This window comes from Schistocerca gregaria, chromosome 8, assembly GCF_023897955.1.
Source record: "Schistocerca gregaria isolate iqSchGreg1 chromosome 8, iqSchGreg1.2, whole genome shotgun sequence".
Lineage (NCBI taxonomy): Eukaryota > Metazoa > Arthropoda > Insecta > Orthoptera > Acrididae > Schistocerca > Schistocerca gregaria.
In genome coordinates, this window is record NC_064927.1 from 94,680,803 (window position 1) to 94,705,127 (window position 24,325).

The following is a 24,325-nucleotide window of genomic DNA, read 5'->3' on the forward strand; positions in this document are numbered from 1 at the left end:
GTATACATTTTCTTTCATTAGCTGGTCAAGAACAGATGTGTGGCAGCATAGACATATTCTAGAAGATATACGCTGGAGCTGCGCGCATAGCATTCTTCACACGGAATGAATCTACGTACAATGGATGAATGAATGGGTACTTCGTTTTTTGGTAAGTAATAGCTCATTTTTAAATATGTTCAGATTCTGCATAAAGAATACTGATAAAATTACACATTCTCGTGCATTTGGAGTCTCCTAATGTATACATTTTCTTTCTTTAGCAGGTGGAGAAGAGATGTGTGGCAGCGGCAACATATTCTGGAAGAAATAGGCTAGTGGTGTGCACATAGGATTCTTCACACGGAATGTGTCTACGTACATTGGATGACTGAGTGGGTAATTCGTTTTTTGGTAAGTTATAGCTCGATGTTTAAATATGTTCAGATTCTGCATAAAGAATACTAATAAAATTAAACATTATCGTGCATTTGGAGTGCGCTAATGTATGCATTTTCTTTCTTTAGCAGTTGGAGAAGAGATGTGTGGCAGCGGCAATATATTCTAGAAGAAATACGCTAGTGCTGCGCACATTGCATTCGTCACACTGAATGTATCTACGTACAATGGATGACTGAGTGAATATTTCGTTTTTTGATAAGTAATAGCTCGATGTTTAAATATATTCATATTCTGCATAAAGATAATAGATACAATTACACATTCTCGTGCATTTGGTGTGCCCTAATATATGCATTTTCTTTCTTCAGCAGGGGGAGAAGAGATGTGTGCAAGCGGCAACATATTCTAGAAGAAATACGCTAGTTCTGTGCATATAGCATTCTTCACACGGAATGTATCTACGTACAATGGATGACTGAGTGGGTACTTCTTTTTGGTAAGTAATAGCTCGATGTTTAAATATGTTCAGGTTCTGCATAAAGAATACTGATAAAATTACACATTCTCGTCCATTTGGAGTGCCCTAATGTATGCATTTTCTTTCTTTAGCAGGTGGAGAAGAGATGTGTGGCCACGGTAACATATTCCAGAAGAAATACGCTAGTGCTGCGCACATAGCATTCTTCACACGGAATGTATCTACGTACAATGCATGACTGAGTGGGTACTTCGTTTTTTGGTAAGTAATAGCTCGATTTTTAAATATGTTCAGATTCTGCATAAAGAATACTGACCAAATTACACATTCTCGGGCATTTAGAGTGCCCTGATGTATGCATTTTCTTTCTTTCGCAGGTTAAAACAGATGTGTGACAGCGGCGACGTATTCTACCAGAAATAGGCTAGTGCTGTGCACATAGCATTCTTCACACCGACTGTATCTACGTACAACGGATGATAGAGTGGATATTTCGTTTTTTGGTAAGTAACAGCTCTATGTTTAAACATGTTCAGATTCTGCATATGTAAAACTGATAAAATTACACATTCTCGTGCATTTGTAGTGACCTAATATATGCATTTTCTTTCTTCAGCAGGCTGAGAAAAAATGTGTATCAGCGGCAACATAGTCTAGAAGAAATACGCTAGTGCTGCGCACAAAGCATTCTTCACACGGAATTTATCTACGTACAATGGATGAATGAGTGGATATATCCTTTTCTGATAAGTAACAGCTCGATGTTTAAATGTGTTCAGATTCTTCATAAAGAATACTGATAAAATTACACATTCTGGTGCATTTGGAGTGCCCTAATGTATTCATTTTCTTTCTTTTGCAGGTGGAGATGAGATGTGTGCCAGCGGCAGCATATTCTAGAAGAAATACGCTAGTGCTGTGCACATAGCATTCTTCACACAGAATGTATCTCCGTACAATGGATGACTGAGTGGGTAATTTGTTTATTGGTAAGTAAAAGCTCGTTGTTGAAATATGTTAAGATTCTGTGTAAAGAATACTGATACAATTACACATTTTCGTGCATTTGGAGTGCCCTACTGTATGCCTTTTCTTCCTTTAGCAGGTGGAGAAGCGATGTGAGGCGGCGGCAACATATTCTAGAAGAAATACGCTAGTGCTGCACATAGCATTTTTCACACGGAATGTATCTACGTACAATGGATGATAGAGGGGATATTTCGACTTTTGCTAAGTAACAGCACGTTGTTTACATATGTTCAGATTCTGCATATATAATACTGATAAAATTACACATTTTCGTGCATTTGGAGTGCCCTAATGTATACATTTTTTTTCTTTAGCAGGTGGAGAAGAGATGTGTGGCAGCGGCAACATATTCTGGAAGAAATACGCTAGTGGTGTGCACATAGGATTCTTCACACGGAATGTGTCTACGTACATTGGATGACTGAGTGGGTGCTTCGTTTTTTGGTAAGTAATAGCTCGATGTTTGAATATGTTCAGATTCTGCATAAAGAATACTAAGAAAATTAAACATTCCCGTGCATCTGGAGTGCCCTAATGTATGCATCTTCTTTCTTTAGCAGGTGGATAAGAGATGTGTGGCAGCGGCTATATATTCTAGAAGAAATACGCTAGTGCTGCGCACATAGCATTCGTCACACTGAATGTATCCACGTACAATGGATGACTGAGTGAATATTTCGTTTTTCGATAAGTAATAGCTCGATGTTTAAATATATTCATATTCTGCATAAAGATAACAGTTAAAATTACACATTCTCGTTTATTTGGAGTGCCCTAATGGATGCATTTTCTTTCTTCAGCAGGGGGAGAAGAGATGTGTGCAAGGGACAACTTATTCTAGAAGAAATACGCTAGTGCTGTGCATATAGCATTCTTCACACGGAATGAATCTCCGTACAATGGATGACTGAGTGGGTAATTCGTTTATTGGTAAGTAAAAGCTCGATGTTGAAATATGTTAAGATTCTGTATAAAGAATACTGATAAAATTACACATTCTCGTGCATTTGGAGTGCCCTAATGTATGCCTTTTCTTTCTTTAGCAGGTGGATAAGAGATGTGTGGCAGCGGCAACATATTCTTGAAGAAATACGCTAGTGCTGCACACAGCATTTTTCACACGGAATGTATCTACGTACAATGGATGATAGAGGGGATATTTCGAATTTTGCTAAGTAACAGCTCGTTGTTTACATATGTTCAGATTCTGCATATATAATACTGATAAAATTACACAATCTCGTGCATTTGGAGTGCCCTAATGTATGCATTTTCTTTCTTTAGCAGGTACAGAAGTGTTGTGTGGCAGCGGCAACATATTCTACAAGAAATACGCTAGTGCTGTGCACATAGCATTCTTCACACGGAATGTATCTACGTACAATGGATGACTAAGTGAGGACGTCGTTTTTTGGTAAGTAATATCTCGATGCTTAAATATGTTCAGATTCTGCATAAAGAATACTTATGAAATAACACATTCTCATGCATTTCGGGTGCCCTAAAGTATGCATTTTCTTTCTTTAGCAGGTTGAGACAGGTGTATGGCAGCGGCGACGTATTCTAGCAGAAATACGCTAGTGCTGTGCACATAGCATTCTTCACACCGACTGTATCTACGTACAATGCATGACTGAGTGGGTAATTCGTTTATTGGTAAGTAAAAGCTCGATGCTGAAATACGTTAAGATTCTGTATAAAGAATACTGATAAAATTACACATTCTCGTGCATTTGGAGTGCCCTAATGTATGCCTTTTCTTTCTTTAGCAGGTGGAGAAGCGAAGTGAGGCAGCGGCAACATATTCTAGAAGAAATATGCTAGTGCTGCACACAGCATTTTTCACACGGAATGTATCTACGTACAATGGATGATAGAAGGGATATTTCGAATTTTGCTAAGTAACAGCTCGCTGTTTACATATGTTCAGATTCTGCATATATAATACTGATAAAATTACACATTCTCGTGCATTTGGAGTGCCCTAATGTATGCATTTTCTTTCTTTAGCAGGTACAGAAGTGTTGTGTGGCAGCGGCAACATATTCTACAAGAAATACGCTAGTGCTGTGCACATAGCATTCTTCACACGGAATGTATCTACGTACAATGGATGACTAAGTGAGGACGTCGTTTTTTGGTAAGTAATATCTCGATGCTTAAATATGTTCAGATTCTGCATAAAGAATACTTATGAAATAACACATTCTCATGCATTTCGAGTGCCCTAAAGTATGCATTTTCTTTCTTTAGCAGGTTGAGACAGGTGTATGGCAGCGGCGACGTATGCTAGCAGAAATACGCTAGTGCTGTGCACATAGCATTCTTCACACCGACTGTATCTACGTACAATGCATGACTGAGTGGATATTTCGTTTTTTGATAAGTAACAGCTCGATGTTTAAATATGTTCATATTCTACATAAAGATTACAGATAAAATTACACATTCTCGTGCATTTGGAGTGCCCTAATGTATACATTTTCTTTCATTAGCTGGTCAAGAACAGATGTGTGGCAGCATAGACATATTCTAGAAGATATACGCTGGAGCTGCGCGCATAGCATTCTTCACACGGAATGAATCTACGTACAATGGATGAATGAATGGGTACTTCGTTTTTTGGTAAGTAATAGCTCATTTTTAAATATGTTCAGATTCTGCATAAAGAATACTGATAAAATTACACATTCTCGTGCATTTGGAGTGCCCTAATGTATACATTTTCTTTCTTTCGCAGGTGGAGAAGAGATGTGTGGCAACGGCAACATATTCCAGAAGAAACACGCTAGTGCTGCGCACATAGCATTCTTCACACGGAATGTGTCTACGTACATTGGATGACTGAGTGGGTAATTCGTTTTTTGGTAAGTTATAGCTCGATGTTTAAATATGTTCAGATTCTGCATAAAGAATACTAATAAAATTAAACATTATCGTGCATTTGGAGTGCGCTAATGTATGCATTTTCTTTCTTTAGCAGTTGGAGAAGAGATGTGTGGCAGCGGCAATATATTCTAGAAGAAATACGCTAGTGCTGCGCACATTGCATTCGTCACACTGAATGTATCTACGTACAATGGATGACTGAGTGAATATTTCGTTTTTTGATAAGTAATAGCTCGATGTTTAAATATATTCATATTCTGCATAAAGATAATAGATACAATTACACATTCTCGTGCATTTGGTGTGCCCTAATATATGCATTTTCTTTCTTCAGCAGGGGGAGAAGAGATGTGTGCAAGCGGCAACATATTCTAGAAGAAATACGCTAGTTCTGTGCATATAGCATTCTTCACACGGAATGTATCTACGTACAATGGATGACTGAGTGGGTACTTCTTTTTGGTAAGTAATGGCTCGATGTTTAAATATGTTCAGGTTCTGCATAAAGAATACTGATAAAATTACACATTCTCGTCCATTTGGAGTGCCCTAATGTATGCATTTTCTTTCTTTAGCAGGTGGAGAAGAGATGTGTGGCCACGGTAACATATTCCAGAAGAAATACGCTAGTGCTGCGCACATAGCATTCTTCACACGGAATGTATCTACGTACAATGCATGACTGAGTGGGTACTTCGTTTTTTGGTAAGTAATAGCTCGATTTTTAAATATGTTCAGATTCTGCATAAAGAATACTGACCAAATTACACATTCTCGGGCATTTAGAGTGCCCTGATGTATGCATTTTCTTTCTTTCGCAGGTTAAAACAGATGTGTGACAGCGGCGACGTATTCTACCAGAAATAGGCTAGTGCTGTGCACATAGCATTCTTCACACCGACTGTATCTACGTACAACGGATGATAGAGTGGATATTTCGTTTTTTGGTAAGTAACAGCTCTATGTTTAAACATGTTCAGATTCTGCATATGTAATACTGATAAAATTACACATTCTCGTGCATTTGTAGTGACCTAATATATGCATTTTCTTTCTTCAGCAGGCTGAGAAAAAATGTGTATCAGCGGCAACATAGTCTAGAAGAAATACGCTAGTGCTGCGCACAAAGCATTCTTCACACGGAATTTATCTACGTACAATGGATGAATGAGTGGATATATCGTTTTCTGATAAGTAACAGCTCGATGTTTAAATGTGTTCAGATTCTTCATAAAGAATACTGATAAAATTACACATTCTGGTGCATTTGGAGTGCCCTAATGTATTCATTTTCTTTCTTTTGCAGGTGGAGATGAGATGTGTGCCAGCGGCAGCATATTCTAGAAGAAATACGCTAGTGCTGTGCACATAGCATTCTTCACACAGAATGTATCTCCGTACAATGGATGACTGAGTGGGTAATTTGTTTATTGGTAAGTAAAAGCTCGTTGTTGAAATATGTTAAGATTCTGTGTAAAGAATACTGATAAAATTACACATTTTCGTGCATTTGGAGTGCCCTACTGTATGCCTTTTCTTCCTTTAGCAGGTGGAGAAGCGATGTGAGGCGGCGGCAACATATTCTAGAAGAAATACGCTAGTGCTGCACATAGCATTTTTCACACGGAATGTATCTACGTACAATGGATGATAGAGGGGATATTTCGACTTTTGCTAAGTAACAGCACGTTGTTTACATATGTTCAGATTCTGCATATATAATACTGATAAAATTACACATTTTCGTGCATTTGGAGTGCCCTAATGTATACATTTTCTTTCTTTAGCAGGTGGAGAAGAGGTGTGTGGCAGCGGCAACATATTCTGGAAGAAATACGCTAGTGGTGTGCACATAGGATTCTTTACACGGAATGTGTCTACGTACATTGGATGACTGAGTGGGTGCTTCGTTTTTTGGTAAGTAATAGCTCGACGTTTGAATATGTTCAGATTCTGCATAAAGAATACTAAGAAAATTAAACATTCCCGTGCATTTGGAGTGCCCTAATGTATGCATCTTCTTTCTTTAGCAGGTGGATAAGGGATGTGTGGCAGCGGCAACATATTCTAGAAGAAATACGCTAGTGCTGCGCACATATCATTCTTCACACGGAATTTATCTACGTACAATGGATGACTGAGTGGATATATCGTTTTCTGATAAGTAACAGCTCGATGTTTAAATGTGTTCAGATTCTTCATAAAGAATACTGATAAAATTACACATTCTGGTGCATTTGGAGTGCCCTAATGTATTCATTTTCTTTCTTTTGCAGGTGGAGATAAGATGTGTTCCAGCGGCAACATATTCTAGAAGAAATACGCTAGTGCTGTGCACATAGCATTCTTCACACAGAATGAATCTCCGTACAATGGATGACTGAGTGGGTAATTCGTTTATTGGTAAGTAAAAGCTCGATGTTGAAATATGTTAAGATTCTGTATAAAGAATACTGATAAAATTACACATTCTCGTGCATTTGGAGTGCCCTAATGTATGCCTTTTCTTTCTTTAGCAGGTGGATAAGAGATGTGTGGCAGCGGCAACATATTCTTGAAGAAATACGCTAGTGCTGCACACAGCATTTTTCACACGGAATGTATCTACGTACAATGGATGATAGAGGGGATATTTCGAATTTTGCTAAGTAACAGCTCGTTGTTTACATATGTTCAGATTCTGCATATATAATACTGATAAAATTACACAATCTCGTGCATTTGGAGTGCCCTAATGTATGCATTTTCTTTCTTTAGCAGGTACAGAAGTGTTGTGTGGCAGCGGCAACATATTCTACAAGAAATACGCTAGTGCTGTGCACATAGCATTCTTCACACGGAATGTATCTACGTACAATGGATGACTAAGTGAGGACGTCGTTTTTTGGTAAGTAATATCTCGATGCTTAAATATGTTCAGATTCTGCATAAAGAATACTTATGAAATAACACATTCTCATGCATTTCGAGTGCCCTAAAGTATGCATTTTCTTTCTTTAGCAGGTTGAGACAGGTGTATGGCAGCGGCGACGTATTCTAGCAGAAATACGCTAGTGCTGTGCACATAGCATTCTTCACACCGACTGTATCTACGTACAATGCATGACTGAGTGGATATTTCGTTTTTTGATAAGTAACAGCTCGATGTTTAAATAAGTTCATATTATACATAAAGATTACAGATAAAATTACACATTCTCGTGCATTTGGAATGCCCTAATGTATACATTTTCATTCATTAGCTGGTCAAGAACAGATGTGTGGCAGCATAGACATATTCTAGAAGATATACGCTGGAGCTGCGCACATAGCTTTCTTCACACGGAATGAATCTACGTACAATGGATGACTGAGTGGGTACTTCGTTTTTTGGTAAGTAATAGCTCGATGTTTAAATATGTTCAGATTCTGCATAAAGAATACTAAAAAAACTAAACATTCTCGTGCATTTGGAGTGCACTAATGTATTCATTTTCTTTCTTTTGCAGGTGGAGATGAGATGTGTGGCAGCAGCAACATATTCTAGAAGAAATACGTTAGTGCTGTGCACATAGCATTCTTCACACAGAATGTATCTCCGTACAATGGATGACTGAGTGGGTAATTCGTTTATTGCTAAGTAATAGCTCGATGTTGAAATATGTTAAGATTCTGTATAAAGAATACTGATAACATTACACATTCTCGTGCATTTGGAGTGCCCTAATTTATTCATTTTCTTTCTTTTGCAGGTGGAGATGAGATGTGTGCCAGCGGCAACATATTCCAGAAGAAATACGCTAGTGCTGTGCACATAGCATTCTTCACACGGAATGTATCTACGTACAATGGATGACTGAGTGGGTACTTCTTTTTGGTAAGTAATAGCTCGATGTTTAAATATGTTCAGATTCTTCTTTAAGAATAGTGATAAAATTACACATTCTCGTGCATTTGGAGTGCCCTAATGTATGCATTTTCTTTTTTTAGCAGGTGGAGAAGAGATGTGTGGCAACGGCAACATATTCCAGAAGAAAAACGCTAGTGCTGCGCACATAGCATTCTTCACACGGAATGTATCTACGTACAATGCATGACTGAGTGGGTACTTCGTTTTTTGGTAAGTAATAGCTCGATGTTTAAATATGTTCAGATTCTGCATAAAAAATACTGATAAATTACACATTCTCGTGCATTTGGAGTGCCATAATGTATGCATTTTCTTCCTTTAGCAGGTGGAGAAGAGAAGTGTGGCAACGGCAACATATTCCAGAAAAAATTCGCTAGTGCTGCACATAGCATTTTTCACACGGAATGTATCTACGTACAATTGATGACTGAGTGGATATTGCGTTTTCTGATAAGTATCACCTCGATGTTTAAATATATTCATATTGTGTATAAAGATTACAGATAAAATTACACATTCTCGGGCATTTGGAGTGCCCCGATGTATGCATTTTCTTTCTTTAGCAGGTTAAGACAGATGCGTGACAGAGGCGACGTATTCTACCAGATATACGCTAGTGCTGTGCACATAGCATTCTTCACACCGACTGAATCTACGTACAATGCATGACTGAGTGGATATTTCGTTTTTTGATAAGTAACTGCTCGATGTTTAAATATGTTCATATTCTACATAAAGATTACAGATAAAATTACACATTCTCGTGCATCTGGAGTGCCCTTATGTATACATTTTCTTTCTTTAGCTGGTCAACAACAGATGTGTGGCAGCATAGACATATTCTAGAAGAAATACGCTGGAGCTGCGCACATAGCATTCTTCACACGGAATGAATCTACGTACAATGGATGACTGAGTGGGTACTTCGTTTTTTGGTAAGTAATAGCTCATTTTTAAATATGTTCAGATTCTGCATAAAGAATACTGATAAAATTACACATTCTCGTGCATTAGGAATGCCCTGATGTATGCATTTTCTTTCTTTAGCAGGTGGATAAGAGATGTGTGCAAGCGGCAACATATTCTAGAAGAAATTCGCTAGTGCTGTGCACATAGCATTCTTCACACGGAATGTATCTACGTACAATGGATGACTGAGTGGATATTTCGTTTCCCGATAAGTAACAGCTCGATGTTTAAATGTGTTCAGATTCTTCATAAAGAATACTGATAAAATTGCACATTCTGGGGCATTTGGAGTGCCCTAATGTATACATTTTCCTTCTTTAGCAGGTGGAGAAGAGATGTGTGGCAGCGGCAACATATTCTGGAAGAAATACACTAGTGGTGTGCACATAGGATTCTTCACACGGAATGTGTCTACGTACATTGGATGACTGAGTGGGTACTTCGTTTTTTGGTAAGTTATAGCTCGATGTTTAAATATATTCAGATTCTGCATAAAGAATACTAATAAAATTAAACATTCTCGTGCATTTGGAGTGCGCTAACGTATGCATCTTCTTTCTTTAGCAGGTGGAGAAGAGATGTGTGGCAGCGGCAATATATTCTAGAAGAAATACGCTAGTGCTGCGCACATAGCATTCGTCACACTGAATGTATCTACGTACAATGGATGACTGAGTGAATATTTCGTTTTTTGATAAGCAATAGCTCGATGTTCACATTCTGCATAAAGATAACAGATAAAATTACACATTCTCGTGCATTTGGAGCGCCCTAATGTATGCATTTTCTTTCTTCAGCAGGGGGAGAAGAGATGTGTGCCAGCGGCAACATATTCTAGAAGAAATACGCTAGTGCTGTGCACATAGCATTCTTCACACAGAATGTATCTCTGTACAATGGATGACTGAGTGGGTAATTCGTTTATTGGTAAGTAAAAGCTCGATGTTGAAATATGTTAAGATTCTGTATAAAGAATACTGATAAAATTACACATTCTCGTGCATTTGGAGTGCCCTAATGTATGCCTTTTCTTTATTTAGCAGGTGGAGAAGCGATGTGAGGCAGCGGCAACATATTCTAGAAGAAATACGCTAGTGCTGCACACAGCATTTTTCACACGGAATGTATCTACGTACAATGGATGATAGAGGGGATATTTCGAATTTTGCTAAGTAACAGCTCGTTGTTTACATATGTTCAGATTCTGCATATATAATACTGATAAAATTACACATTCTCGTGCATTTGGAGTGCCCTAATGTATGCATTTTCTTTCTTTAGCAGGTACAGAAGTGTTGTGTGGCAGCGGCAACATATTCTACAAGAAATACGCTAGTGCTGCGCAAATACCATTCTTCACACGGATTGTATCTACGTACAATGGATGACTTAGTGAGTACGTCGTTTTTTGGTAAGTAATATCTCGATGTTTAAATATGTTCAGATTCTGCATAAAAAATACTTATGAAATAACACATTCTCATGCATTTCGAGTGCCCTAAAGTATGCATTTTCTTTCTTTAGCAGGTTGAGACAGGTGTGTGGCAGCGGCGACGTATTCTAGCAGAAATACGGTAGTGCTGTGCACATAGCATTCTTCACACCGACTGTAACTACGTACAATGCATGACTGAGTGGATATTTCGTTTTTTGATAAGTAACAGGTCGATGTTTAAATATGTTCATATTCTACATAAAGATTACAGATAAAATTACACATTCTCGTGCATTTGGAGTGCCCTAATGTATACATTTTCTTTCATTAGCTGGTCAAGAACAGATGTGTTGCAGCATAGACATATTCTAGAAGATATACGCTGGAGCTGCGCACATAGCATTCTTCCCACGGAATGAATCTACGTACAATGGATGACTGAGTGGGTACTTCGTTTTTTGGTAAGTAATAGCTCGATGTTTAAATATGTTCAGATTCTGCATAAAGAATACTAAAAAAACTAAACATTCTCGTGCATTTGGAGTGCACTAATGTATTCATTTTCTTTCTTTTGCAGGTGGAGATGAGATGTGTGGCAGCAGCAACATATTCTAGAAGAAATACGTTAGTGCTGTGCACATAGCATTCTTCACACAGAATGTATCTCCGTACAATGGATGACTGAGTGGGTAATTCGTTTATTGCTAAGTAATAGCTCGATGTTGAAATATGTTAAGATTCTGTATAAAGAATACTGATAAAATTACACATTCTCGTGCATTTGGAGTGCCCTAATATATTCATTTTCTTTCTTTTGCAGGTGGAGATGAGATGTGTGCCAGCGGCAACATATACCAGAATAAATACGCTAGTGCTGTGCACATAGCATTCTTCACACAGAATGTATCTCCGTACAATGGATGACTGAGTGGGTAATTCGTTTATTGCTAATTAAAAACTCGATGGTGAAATATGTTAAGATTCTGTATAAAGAATACTGATAAAATTACACATTCTCGTGCATTTGGAGTGCCCTAATGTATGCATTTTCTTTCTTTAGCATGTGGAGAAGAGATGTGTGGCAGCAGCAACATTTTCTAAAGGAAATACGATAGTGCTGTGCACATAGCATTCTTCACACGGAATGTATCTACGTACAATGGATGACTGAGTGGGTACTTCTTTTTGGTAAGTAATAGCTCGATGTTTAAATATGTTCAGGTTCTGCATAAAGAATACTTATAAAATTACACATTCTCGTGCATTTGGAGTGCCCTAATGTATGCATTTTCTTTCTTTAGCAGGTGGAGAAGAGATGTGTGGCAACGGCAACATATTCTAGAAAATATACGCTAGTGCTGCGCACATAGCATTCTTCACACGGAATGTATCTACGTACAATGGATGACGGAGTGGATATTTCGTTTATTGGTAAGTAATAGCTCGACGTTTAAATGTGTTCAGATTCTGCATAAAGAATACTGATAAATTACACATTCTCTAGTATTTGGAGTGCCCTAATGTGTGCATTTTCTTCCTTTAGCATGTGGAGAAGAGATGTGTGGCAGCAGCAACATTTTCTAAAGGAAATACGCTAGTGCTGTGCACATACAATTCTTCACATGGAATGTATCTACGTACAATGGATGACTGAGTGGGTACTTCTTTTTGGTAAGTAATAGCTCGATGTTTAAATATGTTCAGATTCTTCTTTAAGAATAGTGATAAAATTACACATTCTCGTGCATTTGGAGTGCCCTAATGTATGCATTTTCTTTTTTTAGCAGGTGGAGAAGAGATGTGTGGCAACGGCAACATATTCCAGAAGAAAAACGCTAGTGCTGTGCACATAGCATTCTTCACACGGAATGTATCTACGTACAATGCATGACTGAGTGGGTACTTCGTTTTTTGGTAAGTAATAGCTCGATGTTTAAATATGTTCAGATTCTGCATAAAGAATACTGATAAATTACACATTCTCGTGCATTTGGAGTGCCATAATGTATGCATTTTCTTCCTTTAGCAGGTGGAGAAGAGATGTGTGGCAGCGGCAACATATCCTAGAAGAAATTCGCAAGTGCTGTGCACATAGCATTCTTCACACGGAATGTATCTATGTACAATGGATGACTGAGTGGGTACTTCGTTTTTTGGTAAGTAATTGCTCGTTGTTCAAATATGTTCAGATTCTGCATAAAGAATGATGATAAAATTACAAATTCTCGTGCATTTGGAGTGCCCTAATGTATGCATTTTCTTTCTTTAGCAGGTGGAAAAGAGAAGTGTGGCAACGGCAACATATTCCAGAAAAAATACGCTAGTGCTGCACATAGCATTTTTCACACGGAATGTATCTACGTACAATTGATGACTGAGTGGATATTGCGTTTTCTGATAAGTATCACCTCGATGTTTAAATATATTCATATTGTGTATAAAGATTACAGATAAAATTACACATTCTCGGGCATTTGGAGTGCCCCGATGTATGCATTTTCTTTCTTTAGCAGTTTAAGACAGATGTGTGACAGAGGCGACGTATTCTACCAGAAATAGGGTAGTGCTGTGCACATAGCATTTTTCACACCGACTGTATCTACGTACAATGGATGATAGAGGGGTTATTTAGAATTTTGGTAAGTAACAGCTCGTTGTTTAAATATGTTCAGATTCTGCATTTATAATACTGATAAAATTACACATTCTCGTGCATTTGGAGTGCCCTAATGTATGCATTTTCTTTCTTTAGCAGTTACAGAAGTGTTGTGTGGCAGCGGCAACATATTCTAGAAGAAATACGCTTGTGCTGTGCACATAGCATTCTTCACACCGACTGTATCTACGTACAATGCATGACTGAGTGGATATTTCGTTTTTTGATAAGTAACTGCTCGATGTTTAAATACGTTCATATTCTACATAAAGATTACAGATAAAATTACACATTCTCGTGCATTTGGAGTGCCTTTATGTATACATTTTCTTTCTTTAGCTGGTCAAGAACAGATGTGTGGCAGCATAGACATATTCTAGAAGAAATACGCTGAAGCTGCGCACATAGCATTCTGCACATGGAATGAATCTACGTACAATGGATGACTGAGTGAATATTTCGTTTTTTGATAAGTAATAGCTCGATGTTTAAATATATTCAAATTCTGCATAAAGATAACAGATAGAATTACACTTTCTCGTGCATTTGGAGTGCCCTAATGTATGCATTTTCTTTCTTCAGCAGGGGGATAAGAGATGTGTGCAAGCGGCAACATATTCTAGAAGAAATACGCTAGTGCTGTGCATATAGCATTCTTCACACGGAATGTATCTACGTACAATGGATGACTGAGTGGGTACTTCTTTTTGGTAAGTAATAGCTCCATGTTTAAATATGTTCAGGTTCTGCATAAAGAATACTGATAAAATTACACATTCTCGTGCATTTGGAGTGCACTATTGTATGCATTTTCTATCTTTAGCAGGTGGAGAAGAGATGTGTGGCAACGGCAACATAATCCAGAAAAAATACGCTAGTGCTGCGCACATAGCATTCTTCACACGGAATGTATCTACGTACAATGCATGACTGAGTGGGTATTTCGTTTATTGGTAAGTAATAGCTCGACGTTTAAATATGTTCAGATTCTGCATAAAGAATACTGATAAATTACACATTCTCTTGTATTTGGAGTGCCCTAATGTATGCATTTTCTTTCTTTAGCATGTGGAGAAGAGATGTGTGGCGGCTGCAACATTGTCTAAAGGACATACGCTAGTGCTGTGCACATAGCATTCTTCACACGGAACGTATCTACGTACAATGCATGACTGATTGGGTACTTCGTTTTTCGGTAAGTAATAGCTCGATGTTTAAATATGTTCAGATTCTTCTTTAAGAATAGTGATAAAATTACACATTCTCGTGCATTTGGAGTGCCCTAATGTATTCATTTTCTTTCTTTAGCAGGTGGAGAAGAGATGTGTGGCAGCGGCCACATATTCCAGAAGAAATACGCTAGTGCTGCGCACATAGCATTCTTCACACGGTATGTATCTACATAAATTGGATGACTGAGTGATTACTTCGTTTTTTGGTAAGTAATAGCTCGACGTTTAAATATGTTCAGATTATGCATAAAGAATACTGATAAGTGACACATTCTCATGCATTTGGAGTGCCCTAATGTATGCATTTTCTTTCTTTAGCATGTGGAGAAGAGATGTGTGGCAGCGGCAACGTTTTCTAAAGGAAATACGCTAGTGCTGTGCACATAGCATTCTTCACACGGAATGTATCTACGTACAATGGATGACTGAGTGGGTACTTAGTTCTTTGGTAAGTAATTGCTCGTTGATTAAATATGTTCAGATTCTGCGTAAAGAATACTGATAAAATTACACATTCTCGTGCATTTGGAGTGCACTGATGTATGCATTTTCTTTCTTTAGCAGGTGGAGACGAGGTGTGTGGCAGCGGCGACATATTCTAGAAGAAATTCGCTAGTGCTGTGCACATAGCATTCTTCACACGGAATGTATCTACGTACAATGGATGACTGTCTGGGTACTTCGTTTTTTGGTAAGTAATAGCTCGATGTTTTAATATGTTCAGATTCTGCATAAAGAATACTGATAAATTAAACATTCTCGTGCATTTATAGTGCCCTAATGTATGCCTTTTCTTTCTTTAGCAGGTGGAGACGAGGTGTGTGGCAGCGGCAACATATTCTAGAAGAAATTCGCTAGTGCTGTGCACATAGCATTCTTCACACGGAATGTATCTACGTTTAATGGATGACTGAGTGGGTACTTCGTTTTTTGAAAGTAATAGCTCGATGTTTAAATATGTTCAGATTCTGCATAAAGAATACTGATAAATTAAACATTCTCGTGCATTTGTAGTGCCCTAATGTACACATTTTCTTTCTTTTGCATGTGGAGAAGTGATGTGTGGCAGTGGCAACATATACTAGAAGAAATTCGCGAGTGCTGTGCGCATAGCATTCTTCACACGGAATGTATCTACGTACAATGGATGACTGAGTGGGTACTTAGTTTTTTGGTAAGTAATAGCTCGTTCATTAAATATGTTCAGATTCTGCATAAAGAATACTGATAAAATTACACATTCTCGTGCATTTGGAGTGCACTGATGTATGCATTTTCTTTCTTTAGCAGGTGGAGACGAGGTGTGTGGCAGCGGCGACATATTCTAGAAGAAATTCGCTAGTGCTGTGCACATAGCATTCTTCACACGGAATGTATCTACGTACAATGCATGACTGAGTGGGTACTTCGTTTTTTGGTAAGTAATAGCTCGATGTTTAAATATGTTCAGATTCTGCATAAAGAATACTGATAAATTACACATTCTCGTGCATTTGGAGTGCATTAATGTATTCATTTTTTTTCTTTAGCAGGTGGAGAAGACATGTGTGGCAGCGGCCACATATTCCAGAAGAAATACGCTAGTGCTGCGCACATAGCATTCTTCACACGGTATGTATCTACATACATTGGATGGCTGAGTGATTACTTCGTTTTTTGGTAAGTAATAGCTCGACGTATAAATATGTTCAGATTCTGCATAAAGAATACTGATGAATTACACATTCTCATGCATTTGGAGTGCCCTAATGTATGCATTTTCTTTCTTTAGCATGTGGAGAAGAGATGTGTGGCAGCGGCAACGTTTTCTAAAGGAAATACGCTAGCGCTGTGCACATAGCATTCTTCACACGGAATGTATCTACGTACAATGGATGACTGAGTGGGTACTTCGTTTTTTGGTAAGTAATTGCTCGTTGATTAAATATGTTCAGATTCTGCATAAAGAATACTGATAAAATTACACATTGTCGAGCATTTGGAGTGCACTGATGTATGCATTTTCTTTCTTTAGCAGGTGGAGAGAGATGTGTGGCAGCGGCAACATATTCTAGAAGAAATTCGCTAGTGCTGTGCACATAGCATTCTTCACACGGAATGTATCTACATACAATGGATGACTGTGTGGGTACTTCGTTTTTTGGTAAGTAATAGCTCGATGTTTAAATATGTTCAGATTCTGCATAAAGAATACTGATAAATTAAACATTCTCGTGCATTTGGAGTGCCCTAATGTATGCCTTTTCTTTCTTTAGCAGGTGGAGACGAGGTGTGTGGCAGCGGCAACATATTCTAGAAGAAATTCGCTAGTGCTGTGCACATAGCATTCTTCACACGGAATGTATCTACATACAATGGATGACTGAGTGGGTACTTAGTTATTTGGTAAGTAATTGCTCGTTAATTAAATATGTTCAGATTCTGCATAAAGAATACTGATAAAATTACACATTCTCGTGCATTTGGAGTGCACTGATGTATGCATTTTCTTTCTTTAGCAGGTGGAGACGAGGTGTGTGGCAGCGGCAACATATTCTAGAAGAAATTCGCTAGTGCTGTGCACATAGCATTCTTCACACGGAATGTATCTACGTACAATGGATGACTGTGTGGGTACTTCGTTTTTTGGTAAGTAATAGCTCGATGTTTAAATATGTTCAGATTCTGCATAAAGAATACTTATAAATTAAACATTCTCGTGCATTTGGAGTGCCCTAATGTATGCCTTTTCTTTCTTTAGCAGGTGGAGACGAGGTGTGTGGGAGCGGCAACATATTCTAGAAGGAATTCGCTAGTGCTGTGCACATAGCATTCTTCACACGGAATGTATCTACGTACAATGGATGACTGAGTTTGTACTTCTTTTTGGTAAGTAATAGCTCGATGTTTAAATATGTTCAGGTTCTGCATAAAGAATAATGATAAAATTAAACATTCTCGTGCATTTGGAATGCCCTAATGTATGCATTTTCTTTCTTTAGCAGGTGGAGAAGAGATGTGTGGCAACGGCAACATATTCCAGAAAAAATACGCTAGTGCTGCGCACATAGCATTCCTCACACGGAATGTATCTACGTACAATGGATGACTGAGTGGGTATTTCGTTTATTGGTAAGTAATAGCTCGACGTTTAAATATGTTCAGATTCTGCATAAAGAATACTGATAAAATTACACATTCTCGTGCATTTGAAGTGCCCTAATGTATGCATTTTCTTTCTTTAGCAGGTGGGGAAGAGAAGTGTGGCAGCGGCAACATATTCTAGAAGAAATTCGCTAGTGCTGTGCACATAGCATTCTTCACACGGAATGTATCTACGTACAATGGATACTGAGTGGGTACTTCGTTTTTTTGTAAGTAATAGCTCGACGTTTAAATATGTTCAGATTCTGCATAAAGAATACTGATAAATTAAACATTCTCGTGCATTTGTAGTGCCCTAATGTACAAATTTTCTTTCTTTAGCATGTGGAGAAGTGATGTGTGGCAATGGCAACATATACTAGAAGAAATTCGCTAGAGCTGTGCACATAGAATTCTTCACACGGTATGTATCTACGTACAATGGATGACTGAGTGTGTACTTCGTTTTTTGGTAAGTAATTGCTCGTTGTTTAAATATGTTCAGATTCTGCATAAAGAAAACTGATAAAATTACACATTGTCGTGCATTTGGAGTGCCCTAATGTATGCATTTTCTTTCTTTAGCAGGTGGAGAAGTGATGTGTGGCAACGGCAACATATTCCAGAAGAAATACTCTAGTGCTGCGCACATAGCATTCTTCACACAGAATGTATCTACGTACGATGGATGACTGAGTGGCTATTTCGTTTATTGGTAAGTAATAGCTCGACGTTTAAATATGTTCCGATTCTGCATAAAGAATACTGATAAATTACACATTCTCGTGCATTTGGAGTGCCCTAATGTATGCATTTTCTTCTTTTAGCAGGTGGAGAAGAGATGTGAGGCAGCGGCAACATATTCTAGAAGAAATTCGCAAGTGCTGTGCACATAGCATTCTTCACACGGAATGTATCTACGTACAATGGTTGACTGAGTGGGTACTTCGTTTTTTGGTAAGTAATTGCTCGTTGTTTAAATATGTTCAGATTCTGCATAAAGACTACTGATAAAATTACACATTCTCGTGCATTTGGAGTGCACTGATGTATGCATTTTCTTTCTTTAGCAGGTGGAGAGAGATGTGTGGCAGCGGCAACATATTCTAGAAGAAATTCGCTAGTGCTGTGCACATAGCATTCTTCACACGGAATGTATCTACGTACAATCGATGACTGAGTGGGTACTTCGTTTTTTTGTAACTAATAGCTCGATGTTTAAATATGTTCAGATTCTGCATAAAGAATACTGATAAATTAAACATTCTCGTGCATTTGGAGTGCCCTAATGTATGAATTTTCTTTCTTTAGCATGTGGAGAAGAGATGTGTGCAGCGGCAACATATTATAGAAGAAATTCGCTAGTGCTGTGCACATAGCATTCTTCACACGGAATGAATCTACGTACAATGGATGATTGAGTGGGTACTTCGTTTTTTGGTAAGTAATAGCTCGATGTTTAAATGTGTTCAGATTCTTCATAAAGAATACTTTTAAAATTACACAATCTCGTACATTTGGGGTGCCCTAATGTATGCATTTTCTTTCTTTACTAGGTTGAGAATGGTGTGAGGCAGCGGCGACGTATTCTGGCAGAAATACGCTAGTGCTGTGCACATAGCATTCTTCACACGGTATGTATCTACGTACAATAGATGACTGAGTGGCTTCTTCGTTTTCTGGTAAGTAATAGTTCGATGATTAAATATGTTCAGATTCTGCATAAAGAATACTGATAAATTACACATTCTCGTGCATTTGGAGTGCCCTAATGTATGCATTTTCTTTCTTTAGCAGGTGGAGAAGAGATGTGTGGCAACGGCAACGTATTCCAGAAGAAATACGCTAGTGCTGCGCACATAGCATTCTTCACACGGAACGTATCTACGTACAATGGATGACTGAGTGGCTATTTCGTTTATTGGTAAGTAATAGCTCGACGTTTAAATATGTTCAGATTCTGCATAAAGAATACTGATAAATTACACATTCTCTTGTATTTGGAGTGCCCGATTGTATGCATTTTCTTTCTTCAGCAGGGGGAGAAGAGATGTGTGCAAGCGGCAACATATCCTAGAAGAAATACGCTAGTGCTGTGCATATAGCATTCTTCACACGTAATGTATCTACGTACAATGGGTTACTGAGTGCGTATTTCGTTTTTTGGTAAGTAATAGCTCGATGTTTAAATATGTTCAGATTCTGCATAAAGAAAAGTGATAAAATTACACATTTTCGTGCATTTGGAGTGCCCTAATGTATGCATTTTCTTTCTTTAGCAGGTGGAGAAGAGATGTGTGGCAACGGCAACATATTCCAGAAGAAATACGCTAGTGCTGCTCACATAGCATTCTTCACACGGAATGTATCTACGTACAATGGATGACTGATTGTGTACTTCGTTTTTTGGTAAGTAATAGCTCGATGTTTAAATATGTTCAGATTCTGCATAAAGAATACTGATAAATTACACATTCTCGTGCATTTGGAGTGCCCTAATGTATTCATTTTCTTTCTTTAGCAGGTGGAGAAGAAATGTGTGGCAGCGGCCACATATTCCAGAAGAAATACGCTAGTGCTGCGCACATAGCAATCTTCACACGGTATGTATCTACGTACATTGGAAGACTGAGTGATTACTTCGTATTTTGGTAAGTAATAGCTCGACGTTTAAATATGTTCAGATTCTGTTTAAAGAATACTGGTAAATTACACATTCTCTTGCATTTGGAGTGCCCTAATGTATGCATTTTCTTTCTTTAGCATGTGGAGAAGAGATATGTGTGGCAGCGGCAACATTTTCTAAAGGAAATACGCTAAGGCTGTGCACATAGCATTCTTCACACGGAATGTATCTACGTACAATGGATGACTGAGTGGGTACTTCGTTTTTTGGTAATTAATAGCTCGATGTTTAAATATGTTCAGATTCTGTATAAAGAATACTGATAAATTAAACATTCTCGTGCATTTGGAGTGCCCTAATGTATGCATTTTCTTTCTTTAGCACGTGGAGAAGAGATGTGTGCAGCGGCAACATATTCTAGAAAAAATTCGCTAGTGCTGTGCACATAGCATTCTTCACACGGAATGTGTCTACGTACAATGGATGACTGAATGGGTACTTTGTTTTTTTGTAAGTAATAGCTCGATGTTTAAATATGTTCAGATTATGCATAAAGAATACTGATAAAATTACACGTTCTCGTGCATTTGAAGTGCCCTAATATATGCATTTTCTTTCTTTAGCAGGTTGAGAAAAGTGTGAGGCAGCGGCGACGTATTCTGGCAGAAATACGCTAGTGCTGTGCACATAGCATTCTTCACACGGAATGTATCTATGTACAATAGATGACTGAGTGAGTACTTCGTTTTGTGGTGAGTAATAGCTCGATCTTTAAATATGTTCAGATTCTGCATAAAGAATACTGATAAATTACACATTCTCGTGCATTTGGAGTGCCCTAATGTATTCATTTTCTTTCTTTAGCAGGTGGAGAAGAAATGTGTGGCAGCGGCCACATATTCCAGATGAAATACGCTAGTGCTGCGCACATAGCAATCTTCACACGGTATGTATCTACGTACATTGGATGACTGAGTGATTACTTCGTATTTTGGTAAGTAATAGCTCGACGTTTAAATATGTTCAGATTATGCATAAAGAATACTGAAAAATTACCCATTCTCTTGCATTTGGAGTGCCCTAATGTATGCATTTTCTTTCTTTAGCATGTGGAGATGAGATATGTGCGGCAACGGCAACATTTTCTAAAGGAAATACGCTAAGGCTGTGCACATAGCATTCTTCACACGGAATGTATCTACGTACAATGGATGACTGAGTGGGTACTTCGTTTTTTGGTAATTAATAGCTCGATGTTTAAATATGTTCAGATTCTGCATAAAGATTACTGATAAATTAAACATTCTCGTGCATTTGGAGTGCCCTAATGTATGCATTTTCTTTCTTTAGCACGTGGAGAAGAGATGTGTGCAGCGGCAACATATTCTAGAAAAAATTCGCTAGTGCTGTGCACATAGCATTCTTCACACGGAATGTGTCTACGTACAATGGATGACTGAATGGGTACTTTGTTTTTTTGTATGTAATAGCTCGATGTTTAAATATGTTCAGATTATGCATAAAGAATACTGATAAAATTACACGTTCTCGTGCATTTGAAGTGCCCTAATGTATGCATTTTCTTTCTTTAGCAGGTTGAGAAAAGTGTGAGGCAGCGGCGACGTATTCTGGCAGAAATACGCTAGTGCTGTGCACATAGCATTCTTCACACGGAATGTATCTAAGTACAATAGATGACTGAGTGAGTACTTCGTTTTTTGGTAAGTAATAGTTCGATGTTTAAATATGTTCAGATTCTTCATAAAGAATACTGATAAAATTACACATTCTCGTGCATTTGGTGTGCACTAATGTATGCATTTTCTTTCTTTAGCAGGTGGAGAAGAGATGTGTGGCAGCGGCAACATTTTCTAAAGGAAATACGCTAGTGCTGTGCACATAGCGTTCTTCACACGGAATGTATCTACGTACAATGGATGACTAAGTGGGTACTTCGTTTTTTGGTAAGTAATAGCTCGATGTTTAAATATGTTCAGATTCTCTATAAAGAATACTTATAAATTAAACATGCTCGTGCATTTGGAGTGCCCTAATGTATGCATTTTCTTTCTTTAGCAGGTGGAGAAGAGATGTGTGGCAGCCACAACATATTCTAGAGGAAATACGCTAGTGCTGTGCACATAGCATTCTTCACACTAAATGTATCTACGTACAATGGATGACTGAGTGGGTACTTCGTATCTTGGTAAGTAATAACTCTATTTTTAAATATGTTCAGATTCTGCATAAAGAATACTGATAAATTACACATTCTCGTGCATTTGGAGTGCCTTAATGTATGCATTTTCATCCTTTAGCAGATGGAGAAGAGATGTGTGGCAGCGGCAACATATTCTAGAGGAAATACGCTAGTGCTGTGCACATAGCATTTTTCACACGGAATGTATCTACGTACAATGGATGACTTAGTGGGTCCTTCGTTTTTTGGTATTAGCTCGATGTTTAAATATGTTCAGATTCTGCATAAAGAAAACTGATAAAATTACACATTCTCGTGCATTTGGAGTGCAATAATGTATGCATTTTCTTTCTTTAGCATGTGGAGAAGAGATGTGTGCAGCGGCAACATATTATAGAAGAAATTCGCTAGTGCTGTGCACATAGCATTCTTCACACGGAATGAATCTACGTACAATGGATGACTGAGTGGGTACTTCGTTTTTTGGTAAGTAATAGCTCGATGTTTAAATGTGTTCAGATTCTTCATAAAGAATACTTTTAAAATTACACAATCTCGTACATTTGGGGTGCCCTAATGTATGCATTTTCTTTCTTTACTAGGTTGAGAGAGGTGTGAGGCAGCGGCGACGTATTCTGGCAGAAATACGCTAGTGCTGTGCACATAGCATTCTTCACACGGAATGTATCTACGTACAATAGATGACTGAGTGGCTTCTTCGTTTTCTGGTAAGTAATAGTTCGATGATTAAATATGTTCAGATTCTGCATAAAGAATACTGATAAATTACACATTCTCGTGCATTTGGAGTGCCCTAATGTATGCATTTTCTTTCTTTAGCAGGTGGAGAAGAGATGTGTGGCAACGGCAACGTATTCCAGAAGAAATACGCTAGTGCTGCGCACATAGCATTCTTCACACGGAACGTATCTACGTACAATGGATGACTGAGTGGCTATTTCGTTTATTGGTAAGTAATAGCTCGACGTTTAAATATGTTCAGATTCTGCATAAAGAATACTGATAAATTACACATTCTCTTGTATTTGGAGTGCCCGATTGTATGCATTTTCTTTCTTCAGCAGGGGGAGAAGTGATGTGTGCAAGCGGCAACATATCCTAGAAGAAATACGCTAGTGCTGTGCATATAGCATTCTTCACACGTAATGTATCTACGTACAATGGGTTACTGAGTGCGTATTTCGTTTTTTGGTAAGTAATAGCTCGATGTTTAAATATGTTCAGATTCTGCATAAAGAAAAGTGATAAAATTACACATTCTCGTGCATTTGGAGTGCCCTAATGTATGCATTTTCTTTCTTTAGCAGGTGGAGAAGAGATGTGTGGCAACGGCAACATATTCCAGAAGAAATACGCTAGTGCTGCTCACATAGCATTCTTCACACGGAATGTATCTA